This window comes from Oxyura jamaicensis, chromosome 4, assembly GCF_011077185.1.
Source record: "Oxyura jamaicensis isolate SHBP4307 breed ruddy duck chromosome 4, BPBGC_Ojam_1.0, whole genome shotgun sequence".
NCBI classification, from domain to species: Eukaryota; Metazoa; Chordata; class Aves; order Anseriformes; family Anatidae; genus Oxyura; species Oxyura jamaicensis.
Window position 1 is genome coordinate 66,103,454 of NC_048896.1, and position 13,726 is coordinate 66,117,179.

Consider the following 13,726-nt stretch of genomic DNA (forward strand, 5'->3'; position numbering starts at 1 on the left):
AGGGACTAGAGAGAAAACCAAACAGGCACTCTTATTGCCTGTCATGTTTATCTGTTTTAAGCCCCCCCAGCAGAAAAGGTCCATGCATCATTGAAGCTATGGCTATCTGAGAATAATCACATTACTTGTTTGGCAACATTTGTGATTGCACCTCTGATCTAAACAAATTTCAACGCTTCTCTCAGAAACATCAGGGAACAGAACCATAAGCAACGTGGTTTGAAAAATCAACATTATCAGCAAACAGTGAAGCTTTGGGGCTGGTACTACTTAGTACAGAGACCAAGTCTTGTCAATATTTGATGTTTCCCCTGCAATAACTGCAGTCCTTAACTTCACAGTGATGCCAACAGCAGGATGTAACAGAATTTGGGATATTCACCTCTGTTCATTTCCATTGTTTCTGCACCTGCCACGCCAAGGCAGTGCAGGCATTAAGCAGGTGGACAAATGAGGGAGTAGAGAACACTTCAGGAAAGTGCCTCCATTAAAACACCAGTGAACTGGTGCCCTAATTGCCAATTTTTATAACACTTCGCACCAAGCTGGCACACAAGTATACTATTCTGGCACATCGTTACTCAAGGAGAATGCCTAACAAGGAAAATGCAGGCATGTACATTTAGTAACATTAAAAGGAGTTATTAGTAAGATGTAGAGACCATAGCCTGAAAAAGGAACATTATGCTCAGCATCTTCTGTCCTACCTACTATTGAAGCGACCACCCTTACAGTGAAGGGAATCCATTCACTTCCCCATTTGAGCTTCCTCATCTGCTATTGAAGATGCCAAAAAAGAAGTGTTCCAAAGTTGACAGTAGTTTGGTCAGGATGACAGCTATCGCTTTAAAAAAGAGAAAAAATAATAATGATTTTCTTTACTTTCCAGTTCTACTGCTTTTTTTTTTTTTTAAAAAAAAAAAGTCACTTAAGTAATTTCAACATCAGGATCCAGCTCAAAGGTACTGAGCTCCCCCCCACAAGTTGCACACAACATATTTTTGAGAATCAGGGCCTACAGCTTTAGCAACATCTTACAGAGTTCTCTAAACACTCTCTTTGTCTCTCACAATAACCGACAAATTCCTAAATAACAGACATCCAAAGGAGGCCTATATGAGTGTGGTGTCTGCATTCACCTTTTCATTCATGTATAACTCTAGCAGAAGAAAGTGTCTTGGGTGATGGTAATTTCAGGAGAATTCACTACTAACTTTTTTCCTTATTAAGCGTACTTCACTCCCCCATCAAACAGCAGCTCTCCCCATGGTAAAGAAAATTGTAGCATTTCTTTGCAGTGGGACAGTCATGCTTTTCCAAAAATGTAAATTAATTCTTTCAGGGAATAAGAGAGAGTGACCTGGCAAAAAGGGCAGTATTTGGAGTGATTAGCTTTCCTTGCTGTCTCATATTTATTTCCTGGAAAAAAAACTCTGATGTGGCAGCTGGTTTAAAACTTGTTTATTACTAAGAGGTCATAAGCTGAACACTGTTCTGAATAGGTCAGACATCTGATTAAAGGCTGAATAAACTGAAATGTTTCACATGAATCTCTGAGACAGAAGCTTGATGAGGAGACAGAGATGGTCTTAGGAAAATGCTGCCAGCTTCTCAACATCACAGGCAGCTAGTAGACTGCAGTACTGGTTAAAGGAGGAAGATTAAAGAATTCTGGTTGTAGGCATTAAGAAATATTCAGAATTATTCTTCTGTACTGCAGGACAGGCTCTTGCTGGAATACAGCCCCTCTGTAAAAGGAATGTAATAAGAAATCACGCCAGCCTTGAAGAACTGATAGTCAAAACAGACATGAGAAAAAGGAACATCTTGAAAGGATATGAGAAACAAAGGGGGAAGAGGGGGGAGAATCAGCTGCTTATCCCAGGTCTCATACCACCCGGGTGGGAAATGAGAGATGAATTCACATCTTCCATGAGCAAGCCTACTGACTACCCCATAGGCCTTCCTTTCATCTTCTGTGCTTTTAGCAGTACTTGGGGGAAAAAAAATAGATTTTTTCGTTATATGTTGTTGCAGTTGCTATTACATGTTCCTGTCAGATCTGATATTTTGAGCCGTGCAGTTAGACTGCAGTTTAATGTCTCAAGAAGTTAATAGGATGCTTTCATTATTTTTGAACTGTAACCGTAATTCAGTCCAAAGGTATGAGACAGGTAGCAATATGCTTCCTTTCCTCCTCTTCCTCTCACTTACCAATTCCCCCTCCAACCTCATAACAAAACTAGTACAAAGACCAGCCTAAAGCCAAGAAATGTATATGTCCTATAGTGCCAGTGTTTCCTCTTGCCATGCTTATGAAATCTCCTGGTCAAGAGCTGTAGAGTCTCACTAGGCAGAGTCACACTTACGTTAACACCTAGGATGGAACAACCAAATCAATTAATTTTAAATTCTACAGTAATTGCTAGCTGGAAAAAAAATGCTTCTGATAAAACAGAAGAACTCAAACATTTTTGATGGGAAAGAAGCTCCATGAAAAAAAAAAAAAAGGAATGATTTTTAAGAATGATTTTCTGATCAACAGCTAAATAGAGAAAGAATGAGTGGATTTATCCAGGGCCAGAGCTGGATCCTCGCTAGATCTCAACCCCTGGAGCTCTGCTGCATTGCACAGAATCTTCAGTTCTTGGGCATTCTAGGTCTTCCCGTGGCAGCTTTCCCTCACAACAGCTGGCCTCAGCACTGTATATGGCATTGCAATGCTGGAATAGTTATTCAATCGGCAAAGATCTTACCAGAGCTTTGACCCGTAATTTCTCAAGCCTCTCTTATTCTTTAGAGCATTAAGTCCTCCTAACATGCAGAGTGCCAAATAAATCTCTCCAGTCATTAATTCCAGGCATCCCTTTGCTAAGAGTTCCCTGAAGCATAAGGTGCCTCCTGTACTCAGGTAATACGAAAGCCTCAGCTGTGCCCTAACCCAAATACTCATCTGATTCAAGTCCAGAGCCGAGAACAGGGACATCTGAAGTCCTTCAGCCCTGCAGGGATGACTGGAATAAACCTCCAAACCTGTTGTGCTCTGATTTGTCCCTATTAAACCGGAGCTGAGCAGCCCTGGTTATGTCAGTTAATTACAACCCTCACGTGGGTTACAAGGCCCAGCTTGTAACTTCATGCTGGAGCATGCAGTGCCCGGGAATCTACAGTGAATTTCTGGCAGGGACAGAAAACTCCTCTATCTAGCATGTATTATTAACAACCCAGAAAGTCATCAGAAGACCAGGTAAGGTAGTGAGGATACTTCTGGGTGTATTGTTTTACTCACAGACTTCTGAGCAGTGGTTCTGGAGAAAAAATAAATAAATACCACACAGCTCTTCACCTCTTAGGATGCTAAACAGTTGTCTCCCTTGAGAAGAATGCATTTCTGACTTGATACACACCACAGTCCAGCCCATTTTTAAGACAATCCAGACTGAGCAGGTTGTTTTGCAAAATATCAAAACCATCTTGGCTGCAGAAATGTAAAGAAGATAGTGTTTAGGACTTTATTTTTATTAAAAAAAAAAAAAAAAAAAAAAAGTTCTACTACAGAAGAAAATGTGCGAAACACTCAAAAAAGAGAGAAGGATGTAGAAACACTGCATTTCCTCACCCTTTTAGGATTTGCCTTTCTCCCCTTCCCCCCCAGGACATTTCTCTCTCACACACTCTCACACTCTCCCTGCCTCTTCATGCTAGTCTCTGGCAAAATGTCAGAGGAAGGGAAAAGTGACAAGCTTATAAGAAAATGAATACCTCATTCTGTTTGAATATTACATTAACCCCCAAGCTCCACTGCTTCATTTGTCAGCTTTTTCAGAGCTCTCCATCTCTCCGGCACCCCTGACCTGGTTGGTCTGATTAGGAATGATCAATGTGCACATTTGCGGTGGAGCTCTTTGCACACTGCTAGACCCTCGGCCTTCAGTCACTCATGCAGATAATAACGGCAGTTCGAGTCACTTGCCCATAACTCCAAGCTTCATTAAACAGGGGGGATGTCACCAAAAGTCCCTTTAACTGTCTTTTTGCTTCTCTGCAAGGGAAAAAATTGACAGTGCTGAGAAATGGGATTGGGGATATAAATAAAATAATATTTGGATGCTGCACTGGATGCTTGCAGTTGGCCACAGAAACACGCCCGAGGTCAGGAACAGCTTCAAAAAGAATGGTTTCCCCCAAATGGAGCAGGCGTCAGACAGAGACCGCTGTCAGTCATCGCCCATGCCACTGGTTGCCACACCTCTGTACCACAGGTTTGTTTTCTGGGTATATTATTGCCATCTGCTTGCAAGTCATACCACACATTACACAGCCGAGGCAGCGCTGCTCAGAAGAAATCCCTGCTTTAGAGGGCATGGGGCTTTTGAGAGATTTTATCTGCTGTTTTTACTGGCAGGAGCTGTCACTTACTCAAGCTGCCAGCCTGAGCGGTGGCTGAACAGAAGCTTGCAGGGTACTCAAGAGGGAGGTAAAAGCACAGGAGCAGACTGAGCCCTGCACCCCAGCTGCCTACTGCCGAGAGCACACACATTTAGCTCTCTGTGCCGATCGTACACATTCATACTGCAGGCCACTCACTGCCCTCCATCTGCAGATCTTCCACTGACATGGCTTCAAGCCCTTCAGTCAACTTCTCAATGCCACAGGTAGGAAACACCAAGGCTCCAGTTTGCTGAGCTTCTCCTGAGGGCTGTAAAGCACCCCCAAAGGCAAACCTCTCAATTAGGATTCAGTTCTGGGCCCCTTGTCACCAGAAAACATCAGCGCGAGCTCTGAGAAGAATCCAAAAGATGCTGAGGCACCTGGAGGCTTTGACATGATTCAGTGCATTTTAAATGGGGGGAAAAATAAACAGGATTTTTTTTTTTTTTTTTAAGAGAAAAAATTTGGACAGGGACACAGCACTGGCTGTAGGGCAAAAACTATTTTCTCTCCTGATTTTAATGTCTAAAGCCAAAAGATGCAATCACAGAGAAGTTAAGTGAACCAAAGTGAACCAGTGGAGGCTTCAGGAACAGATAGTAAACTCAGATTTCCTGGATCTCAGTCCAGTGCTATCTCCACAAGAACAGCACTGCTAACCCATGGATGAAGAAGAATATTGAAAACAGAGGTTGACCCTACCAAAAAGGGGAACAATTTAAGATAGCAAAAGGTGAAGTAGTTTGAAATACATTAATAATATTGCATTGATTATTGCATCGCTATTAAGTCATCCAAGCATTTTGTGTTTAGGCACATTTGGATTTCAGTTTTCACTCAAATGGAAATAAATACCCACATTGCTCTAGAGCAAAAAATATAGTGTTCACCCAAAGAAAAGGTTCAAACAAACGCAAAGATTTAGGGCCATGGCTTTCCCAAACAAGGCATCTGGTAAAGAGGACAGAAAGGCACTATAATTTGTATTTATTTTTTAAATCAAAATATATGGCATGTGCTTCAATACAAAGTGTGGGTTTCCTTTTACAATCTTGCCATTCAAAAATTATGCCAAGGAATTAAAAAAAAAAAAAAAAGAAAGAAAAAGAAAACACATTTATATTCAAACAGCCCTCAGACTAGAGAGCCTTTACACTATTTGAAAGCTCTGCTGCTGATGCCTTATAGATTTAGGCTCTAAAGATAACAGAAATGACCAGTCTCAGACAGACAAAAGGGCTGGGCTGCTAGCGATGTCTTCTGTGTAATGTGCAAGACTTTGTAGTACAGACGAAACAAACAGGTAGAAATCAGTTACTTTTCAGCAGCACATTAGTTCAAGACTGCTTCATTTGGATGAACAGAAGCTTTTAAAGCTGCTTTCTTTCTCACTGCAGATGAACTTTTCATAGGAAATGCACCATTTCCACAGAAGAACAGCCTAGGATGTTTGCCATCTACTCTAAAAAGGAAATAAAAATCTGATGAAGCATCAAGGGAAAGACAAGCCTTTCACTGGATTTTTTCTCATAGGAATGAAACCCCAAACCACCACCAAACAACTAAAAGGAATCCTCTGCATTTCTTAGCTATACCACATGCTTTCTTGACAACTCATTCACAGAAGTTGTGCTTGTCCTATTAAGAAGTATTCCATGTGTGCAGATGGGCTCCCGCTGGTTTCAGGAGACTTCAGAGCAGACTCATGTAGCATCACCTCTAAGGGGAGTTACATACTCAGTGCAAACAGAAGCAGCTCCCTTTGGGAAACTCCTGACCCCAAACACAGTTTCCCTTGCCTCTGTACCACAGCCTGAAGAATGAGCTACTGTCTTCAAAACAAACACTCAAATGCTGCACTTCTCATTAGCTCCAAACTTTTGTCCCCTTATTCATGGGAAGGAGTACCTCACTCATCAAGCAGTCATTTCAGTGGCACTTCACAGAACAGTGCCTTATTTTATATTTGTAGTGCCTCCCTTGCCTGTGGCCCTGCGTGGCCAGAACTGCAGCCAACTGGAACAGGAATTCTAGCAGAAACAAGGCCCAGAGAGCACCGGCATCAGGCCACCAAGACTTACATAAAGGCAACAGGTGCAAAATAAAGCCATGTGACACCTGATCTTTACAGAAGGCCCCTACAATCTGTGATGTAGTAGAACAGTTTTCATCATGATTTGTCCTGGTTTATCCAAATCCATCTATCCTTCACGTTCAGATGCCTTCTCTGCTTTGCTGTCCTTTTCTCCCATGCTGAAGTACTGACCACAGGACAGGGGGTGGGGTGATGAAGAGTCCGGTCTTGGCACTCAGTGTCCTCAGCAGTAATACCTTTGCATTTAACCTGCCTCTCATCTGCCTGACGTAAACTCAAAAAAGATAACACAGATGCTGATATTCGTGGTCTCAAATAGCCCTCTAAGATCAAAAGCACATGAAACCACCTCATTAAATCTTTCTTATCATCTTTCTTTTACGGACAGCAACATTTTTCAGGTGGGAACCACAGCAGCATATAGCAGGTGAAAGCCTAACCTCCTACATATAAACACATCAGACAAGCTCTCACTTCCCTTAGATCAGTCTGGCTACCCATAAAAGTAGCAACACCTGAGAACACAGAGAGTGAAGGCTAGAGAGTGGTTCCAGCATTTTGATCACTTTTTGGACTCAGCATATTATATGTGCTTTTATATATGCTATATATTATGTAATATATATATATGCTATATATTATTTAATTGATCCTGAGCAAAAGAAACCAGCCCTGCTGTTCAACAAGTTACGATCTTTACCCTGTTATTGATCACACTGTGTTGCCAGCAAATGTTGTAAAGGAACTTGTTACAGTTTGGCTCTGAATTCGCCCTGTGATTTATAAAAAGGGAGTATTGTCTGAGTTGTCTCCAAAGCTACTGGACATTTCCTGAAAGAAGGGGCGAAGGGGAGGAAAACATAAGGAATGCTAAAGAGGGAAAAAAAAAAAAAAAAGAAAAAGGCAATAAATATGACATGCTTGTGCTGCTTAAGGGAAGGCAGTCTGAACCCCAACACCTGCTGGACGTAATGGACTCTGAAGTGTTGTTTCAGAATTAATCAAGTCATTTAAAATCATAGCTGTAGTCTCCATTCACTACTCCTGTGCATAAACGCGCTGATCCCGATACTAATCCATGTTGGGTGACTTGAGCAATATATCACCATAATTGCCGTTTTAGGGCTGCAAATTGGAGCTAAAATAACCAGATGCAAAAGAGATGGCCATATCATACTCTCAAGATGGATCTTCAAAGTTCAAGGAGAGTTCAAGCATGGAAGAGGCAATAGAGAGGGGTCAAGTGTAAGGAGATTGTTCATGTTCAAGAGGAATTAACTTTACAAATATATTGTTTCTGAGGTGGTAATTGTACCATCTTACAGCTATTCATACCTCATTTAATCTTTGCATTCTTCTCAGCCATTAGGGTGATTGTCCGTCATTGAAATAAATTTGATTTTGACAAAATATTCTGTTTTAAAACTGCAACTAATTTCACTGAGATTTTTGCTTTGAAATAATTCACTTTGAAACCACACAGCCCAGAACCAGCTATGAGATCTAGAAATTACAGGCTCTAAATCCATGCACAATGCAGAAGTTGTGAGACTGCTGACTTATTTTACTGTCAGAGAGACAGGTAGTTAGGATGGCTTCCGATGATTAAATACAGAGTTTGAGAGCTCATCAAAAGGAGTGTTTAGAGTGCTGCTCTCACTCAAAATAATGCACAGTGTCTGAGGGCCTGGTCTGGAAGCTTCAGGCACTTGAGCTGCCACAGATTTTCAAGTAACTGACAAGGAAATGCCTTTTAGGATTCAAGATTATTATTTCTATATAACTTGACAAACTAAAGTTCACATGAAGAAAAAAGTCCACTCTTCTCTAAAGAAATGAAGGTAAATAGCTTGAAATACAAGTTACTTTTTGACATACAAGCTACTTTGAACAGACAAACATGATCAAAGGGTGATACTAACAACAGCAACAAATTGTATTGCTCTGCTTTGCTGGGGCTTACAACAAAGCGAGTCTTCATTAGTAAAGGAAACATACCTGCCATCAGAAAACAGCAACCCAGTACACCTCTGCAGTCCTGTAAAATGAAAACAAAAGGCATTTTAACAAGCAAGTGCATGACAAAGTTTTAGGCTGCTCATCAGCATGTTTAAGTAATTCACTTATCTGATAGGCTTCTATTTTGCAGAAGTCAGATGAGCCTATTAATTATGTGTTTCTCTTCCCTGCTTCAAATTGCACCATTAAAGTATGATTTCAGCTTATTGTTGAACTACCACCAGACCTTAGCATTACTGTTGGCATCTAATATGTCATCTGCACAGCCGAGAGAGAGAAAACACGCATACCATTGTTTCTGTAAGTCTGGGTCATAGTAGTCCCTACTGCAAAGCTGTGATTTAAACTTGCTCCCGCTACAACTCCAGCGGACAAAGGGACAGCTTTTCAGTCGATGTAAATCAGCATAGCACCATTGTACCTCAGAGAGCTATGCTAATTCATCCTGGCGAGGATCTGGTGACCTGAGCAGATCCAAACAATGGCATTACAAAAAGCTAATGTGCTATGGGTTACTTGATAATTTCTGCAGCATAATTGGCCAACATGCAAACGTTAGAAATGATTGAAGTTTATAACTAATTGCAACCATTACCGAGACAGCTATTATTTATGATTAAGTGCATGTAGCAGGCCTGATTCTGATTACCCTTACAACTCATTTCAGAGAGTTTTTTGACAGGTAGCTTGTGATTTTCCTGTGCGCCCACCTTCTGGCTTACAGAAGAGGTGAGCCCCCACAGCTGCATCATACTGAGAACACCAAGAAAGTCAGGTCTCCAGCATTTGAACCCTAGAGTGAGTGGGGAAAAATAAAGCCCAAGATTGACTTGCCCTCTGATTTCCCTGCCCACAGAACTCTACTAGCCTACCAGATTCCTGGAGCCTAAGTCAGCCTGGTGAGTTGTCTGCCCCACATCTACGCGGCTGTCAGGCAGAGTGGGACTACTGCAGCCTTATTTGGCACGTTCAGCACTGGCATTACCTATGTTCCAAATACTAACGTGCTGCTTCATATATAACTGGCCGGATTTCCTCAAGAAGCTTACCTCACATTTACTGTCCAAAATAAATGGCTTACATTTCCAGTTTTCTTCCACAAGTCTGGCCACTGAGTCTTGAAGAAAGCTTTTGGAAGCTGACTTTTCTTGGAAATCTACTTTCAACTATGGGTGATGAACCTAGAAATCTGGCTGGCAGGAAGATGACTCTCAGTAGCATTACTCACATAGCTTGGGAACATCCTACACAGAGAGAAAAATCAGTGTAAATGCAAACATTACTCCCCCAAACACAGACACACACAAATACACCTAACTGTATGAAAATTAAGTCTATCAAAAAATATCCGAGTTGGACACACTCATTACATTTGACACAGGCAAGTCAGAGTCTGGATCTCTTGTGCAGAATGAACAGCTCCATATCTTTATTTTTCTGAGAGCTCTTGTCTAAAAACAATCATCTGCAAATTGTAATTTTTCTCCACCTTTCATAAATATCAGCAATAGTGCAGCCCTCTCTCCCCCTCTCTTTTTCTTATTCAGGATATCAGGCAGATAAGAGTTATCAGTAAAGGTCATCCTCAATTTCTGTACAGAAATGATCTGTCTCCGGTATGTAATAAACATTTATCCATGCCTTTATTAGCTATATTGGATCTGACAGTTCTGTTAAACCATTTTCTTTCATTTTGCTAGGTCATGACGGTTAATGCTGCTAAAAAATCTCATCACTGCTTTTGATCACTGTATTGTCTTCTCTGTATTATCAGGATTTTGTAAAGGTAAGCACTGGCTGGAATGACCTATTAAAGTTACAGCCCGTTGAGTTCCTGGCTTTTTTCTCACCACAATAAAAAAGCGAAGGAGTGCAAAGCATAAATTCTACTTTCGGGGTTATATTTAGTTGTGCAGTTGACATTTAGTAGAGCAGTCACTTTAAGCCCACTTTGTATTGGTTTCGCTCCATCTTTTTCACATCCTTGAGTTTCCGAAATGGTGTTGGAAGCCACACCATAGCAAATAAGCCCAATTAGTGGGACCAGGGGGTGATGTCCCAGTTAACCCCTAGCATACTAGCAGTGCGTTAGGCATCTGCTCAGGGTTTTTAAACAATTCCCATGATTTATGAAGCAGATTCTGTCTGAAGATTGAGAAGCATTTTATACATATTCATTCATTCATTCACCCTCATACACTTGTGGCAGTGGCATGCATTCCTGTTCATTTCTGTTCTCAGGTGATTTCCAACACTGGTCCAGAGAAAGCACTGGCAAAGCACTCCAGAGAATACTAAAGAGTGTGCCCCATTCATATCTGGCGAGCATTCCCAGAACTAGGATCCACAAAGGCAGTAATGGAAATGCAACTAACCCCAAATTACCTGGCAAGTCTCATTTTTGGTGCAACTCAGAGTCTCTGTAAGAAGTTTAATTTATGTTTAACCTGATGGCCCATGCTGTAAGGAAGTGGCAAGCTGGCGCTGAGCAAAGGTCCTTCCATCCCCCCTGTCCTGCCAACCATCGTACCCAGAAACAACAGGCTGCAGGTGGCACAAGTATATGATGGAAACCTGTCCCATATGGAAAGCATTCCTTAACCCCAGTGAGTAGTGAACAGCTTACACCCCGAAAAAAAAAAAAAAAAGAAAAAAAAAAGACTATTACTGACTGCAGAACTGGTCAATATGGCGATACCACAGAGAGACACTATGACTTAACTGTAGCTATGCTACGTATCCACAGCTAAAAACCTACTTTCTGGCTGAAGCCTTTTTTTCTGTTACAGACTGTAACAATGGGCTTAAATTTAGTGGTATTAAAGTGCACAGTACGTCTTCCTCTAAACAATCTGTTGCTTTTTGATTTCCACAAGTCTCCCCTTATTCAGCAGCAACAAACCATGTTCTTCTGTTCTTCTCCTGAGCTGTACCCAACTGTAGCTTCACTAATTTCCCAAGTAAGATAGTGAGGGAGAAAGGCAACAGCTCCCAAGAACAAGAAAAACTTTATCGTGGTCTCCAGGACAAGACATATCACAAAAACAAATCTCTCTGAGCACCTCTCCATATGCTCTCTGTTCTCTTATGTCCTGCAGATCGGTGCTAACTGTGGTCTGTGCAACGTATACCTGACAGCATGAGAAGAGGTCCCACTTTCATGATAGAAATTAATGGTAACCTGTATATATACAGGCTTGTGTCTCTACTGTCAGGACTCTGGTAAGCCCCAGTGAAATGCAGGAATTGCCTACCCTGGCTCCATGCATGCCAAAAATCCCACAACTTTCAACAAAGGAAGATCAAGGGTGTTAACCCCGATGCCCCAGCTAACTTAAACGAAACCTTGTTCCCGGTATCCACATTGGGAGAAAGACGCCCCTTCCTTAACTCTGAATGGCCACCCAGCATTAGTATCTCCCCATAATAATTCATGAACAGGCTTCAAATGGTGCAGGCTTGGAAGTGAAGGTTGACTCAGACATGATTATCCCTTTCACCAGCCTAAGTTAGAAGTGCAGACAATAGACACACAGACCAATAGATGCACTCTGACCTTGATGTTTCAGACCACCAGGCTGTTAAACAAGAGGCAGGACCCCTGTGGTCATGGGAATCTCCAGCATGTGTTGAACACTGTAACATTATATTTATTGGTGAACTTTGTCTAAGCAATCTTTAACATTTTTCAGGTGCGTGCAATCTGCTTGCAGGATTTTATGCATTCTGTATACACACATACATACGCAAAAGCATAGGTGAGGAAGAGAAAGAGATAACTCCTCCTAACAGCTTTTAAGCAACCCGTTATCATCAGCTGCTACTGCCTACAATTTTTCTTGTATTGCCCCTGCTCCTTTAATGCAGTTGATAAATTAAAAAATTGCTACTGAGCCTTCTCATGATGTAAACAGATAACAGCAGTTTTGATCCAGGGCTCTATTTCCTAGATACTCTTCTTAAAAAGAGCAAAGTGGTTTCTAAGGGCTGGGAGTGTCCGAATTGTTGATTCCTGTGCTCCAGAGAATTCTTCTTAAGTAGACAGCTTTGCCAGGCTTAGCTCATTCTCTATAGCTTTTCTTCTACACATCAAACCAGGACTCAACGCGGATACGGAACAAATTAGTTTCGAAGGGCCAGTCTTCCAGGAAGGCTTGGGACACCTGATGTCTGACTTCTATATGAGCTGGCAGATTTGTGCATAGAAGCGAGAACGGCCATTAAAATCACGTAATTGTCCAATTTGCCAAGTTATTTATCTTCAAAATGAGACATTAACATGTCCTCCTATACTGATGAGTTTTAGGAGCCGAGAATAAACACAGTCCTAAAAAATAAAATCCATATCCAGATAATGCAGCTGGTGGTTAATGATTACAATATGTGACACTTCAAATATACCAAGTTGATGACATTTAGCTGATTTGTCTTCCCTATTTTTTTGCTAAGCAGGCTGGCAAAAGAAGAAAAACGATTGATCTACTAACAAGTTTAACACAACCTTGAAATAAATTACATTCAAAAGCTAGAAGCCTGACTCAGTTTAATAGTTAAATCATTTATTCCTAAGCTTAAAAAAAAAAAATCCTGCCCTGAAGTCATTATCAGCATGATCCCCTATTTGAAGTCTTGCAAAATGTTCAAGGAACGGCCCTTGTGATTTGGCCAAAAGGAAACAACACGCTCAGTGGCTCTATGCAGGCCAAACAAAATGGAGACTCCCAGTATGAGAATATTAAATTATTATGCCTTTTGCAACAGGGGGCACAATTGTTAGTGGCCCCCTTCCTCTGATGGCCAAGCTACGTTCCTCCCTGCCGTGAGCATTCATTGTCATACCTAATATTTGCATGCTTTGATAATAATAAGATTGTCAAGATAATAGCAGGGAAGTTTCAGAGAAACTCAATTTTCAAAAGCCAGCTGTGCATGGCCCCAGTCACTTTTTTCTAGGAAGATGCTTTCAACAAGCAAAATTAAGCCTTACTCTTGAGAAAAAATAAATTATTCCCCTCCCCAAAAGGAGAAGAGATGAAAGAAGTTATTGGAAAAGAGAAGGATGAAAACCACTTCCTGGAGAAATTATTTTTACGTAAGTTTAAACTTCCTTTTGTTCCCTAAAGCATTTTGGTCAGCGCAAGCAAATAATACTGCAAGCAGAAGAACAGGTCTTAAATCAGA

General features: G+C 41.2%; 1 long non-coding RNA gene across 12 annotated transcripts in view; it reads right to left on the minus strand.

Annotated features, from left to right (window-relative positions):
• Positions 1 to 415: 415 nt before the first annotated feature.
• LOC118165746 overlaps positions 416 to 13,726 on the minus strand; it is a 48,482-nt gene continuing 35,171 nt past the window's right edge. For 4 of the 12 annotated variants that reach the window (XR_004750214.1, XR_004750206.1, XR_004750209.1 and 1 more), the window contains 3 exons: positions 9,627 to 9,789; positions 8,525 to 8,564; positions 5,750 to 6,790 (listed from right to left, as the gene is read on the minus strand). This is a non-coding gene — a long non-coding RNA (uncharacterized LOC118165746). Of the gene's footprint in view, positions 845 to 1,478; positions 1,749 to 4,140; positions 4,782 to 5,749; positions 6,791 to 7,166; positions 7,717 to 8,524; positions 8,565 to 8,835; positions 9,010 to 9,626; positions 9,790 to 13,726 lie in introns of those variants that run through there. The other 8 variants (XR_004750215.1, XR_004750216.1, XR_004750218.1 and 5 more) reach the window with 8 other exon arrangements.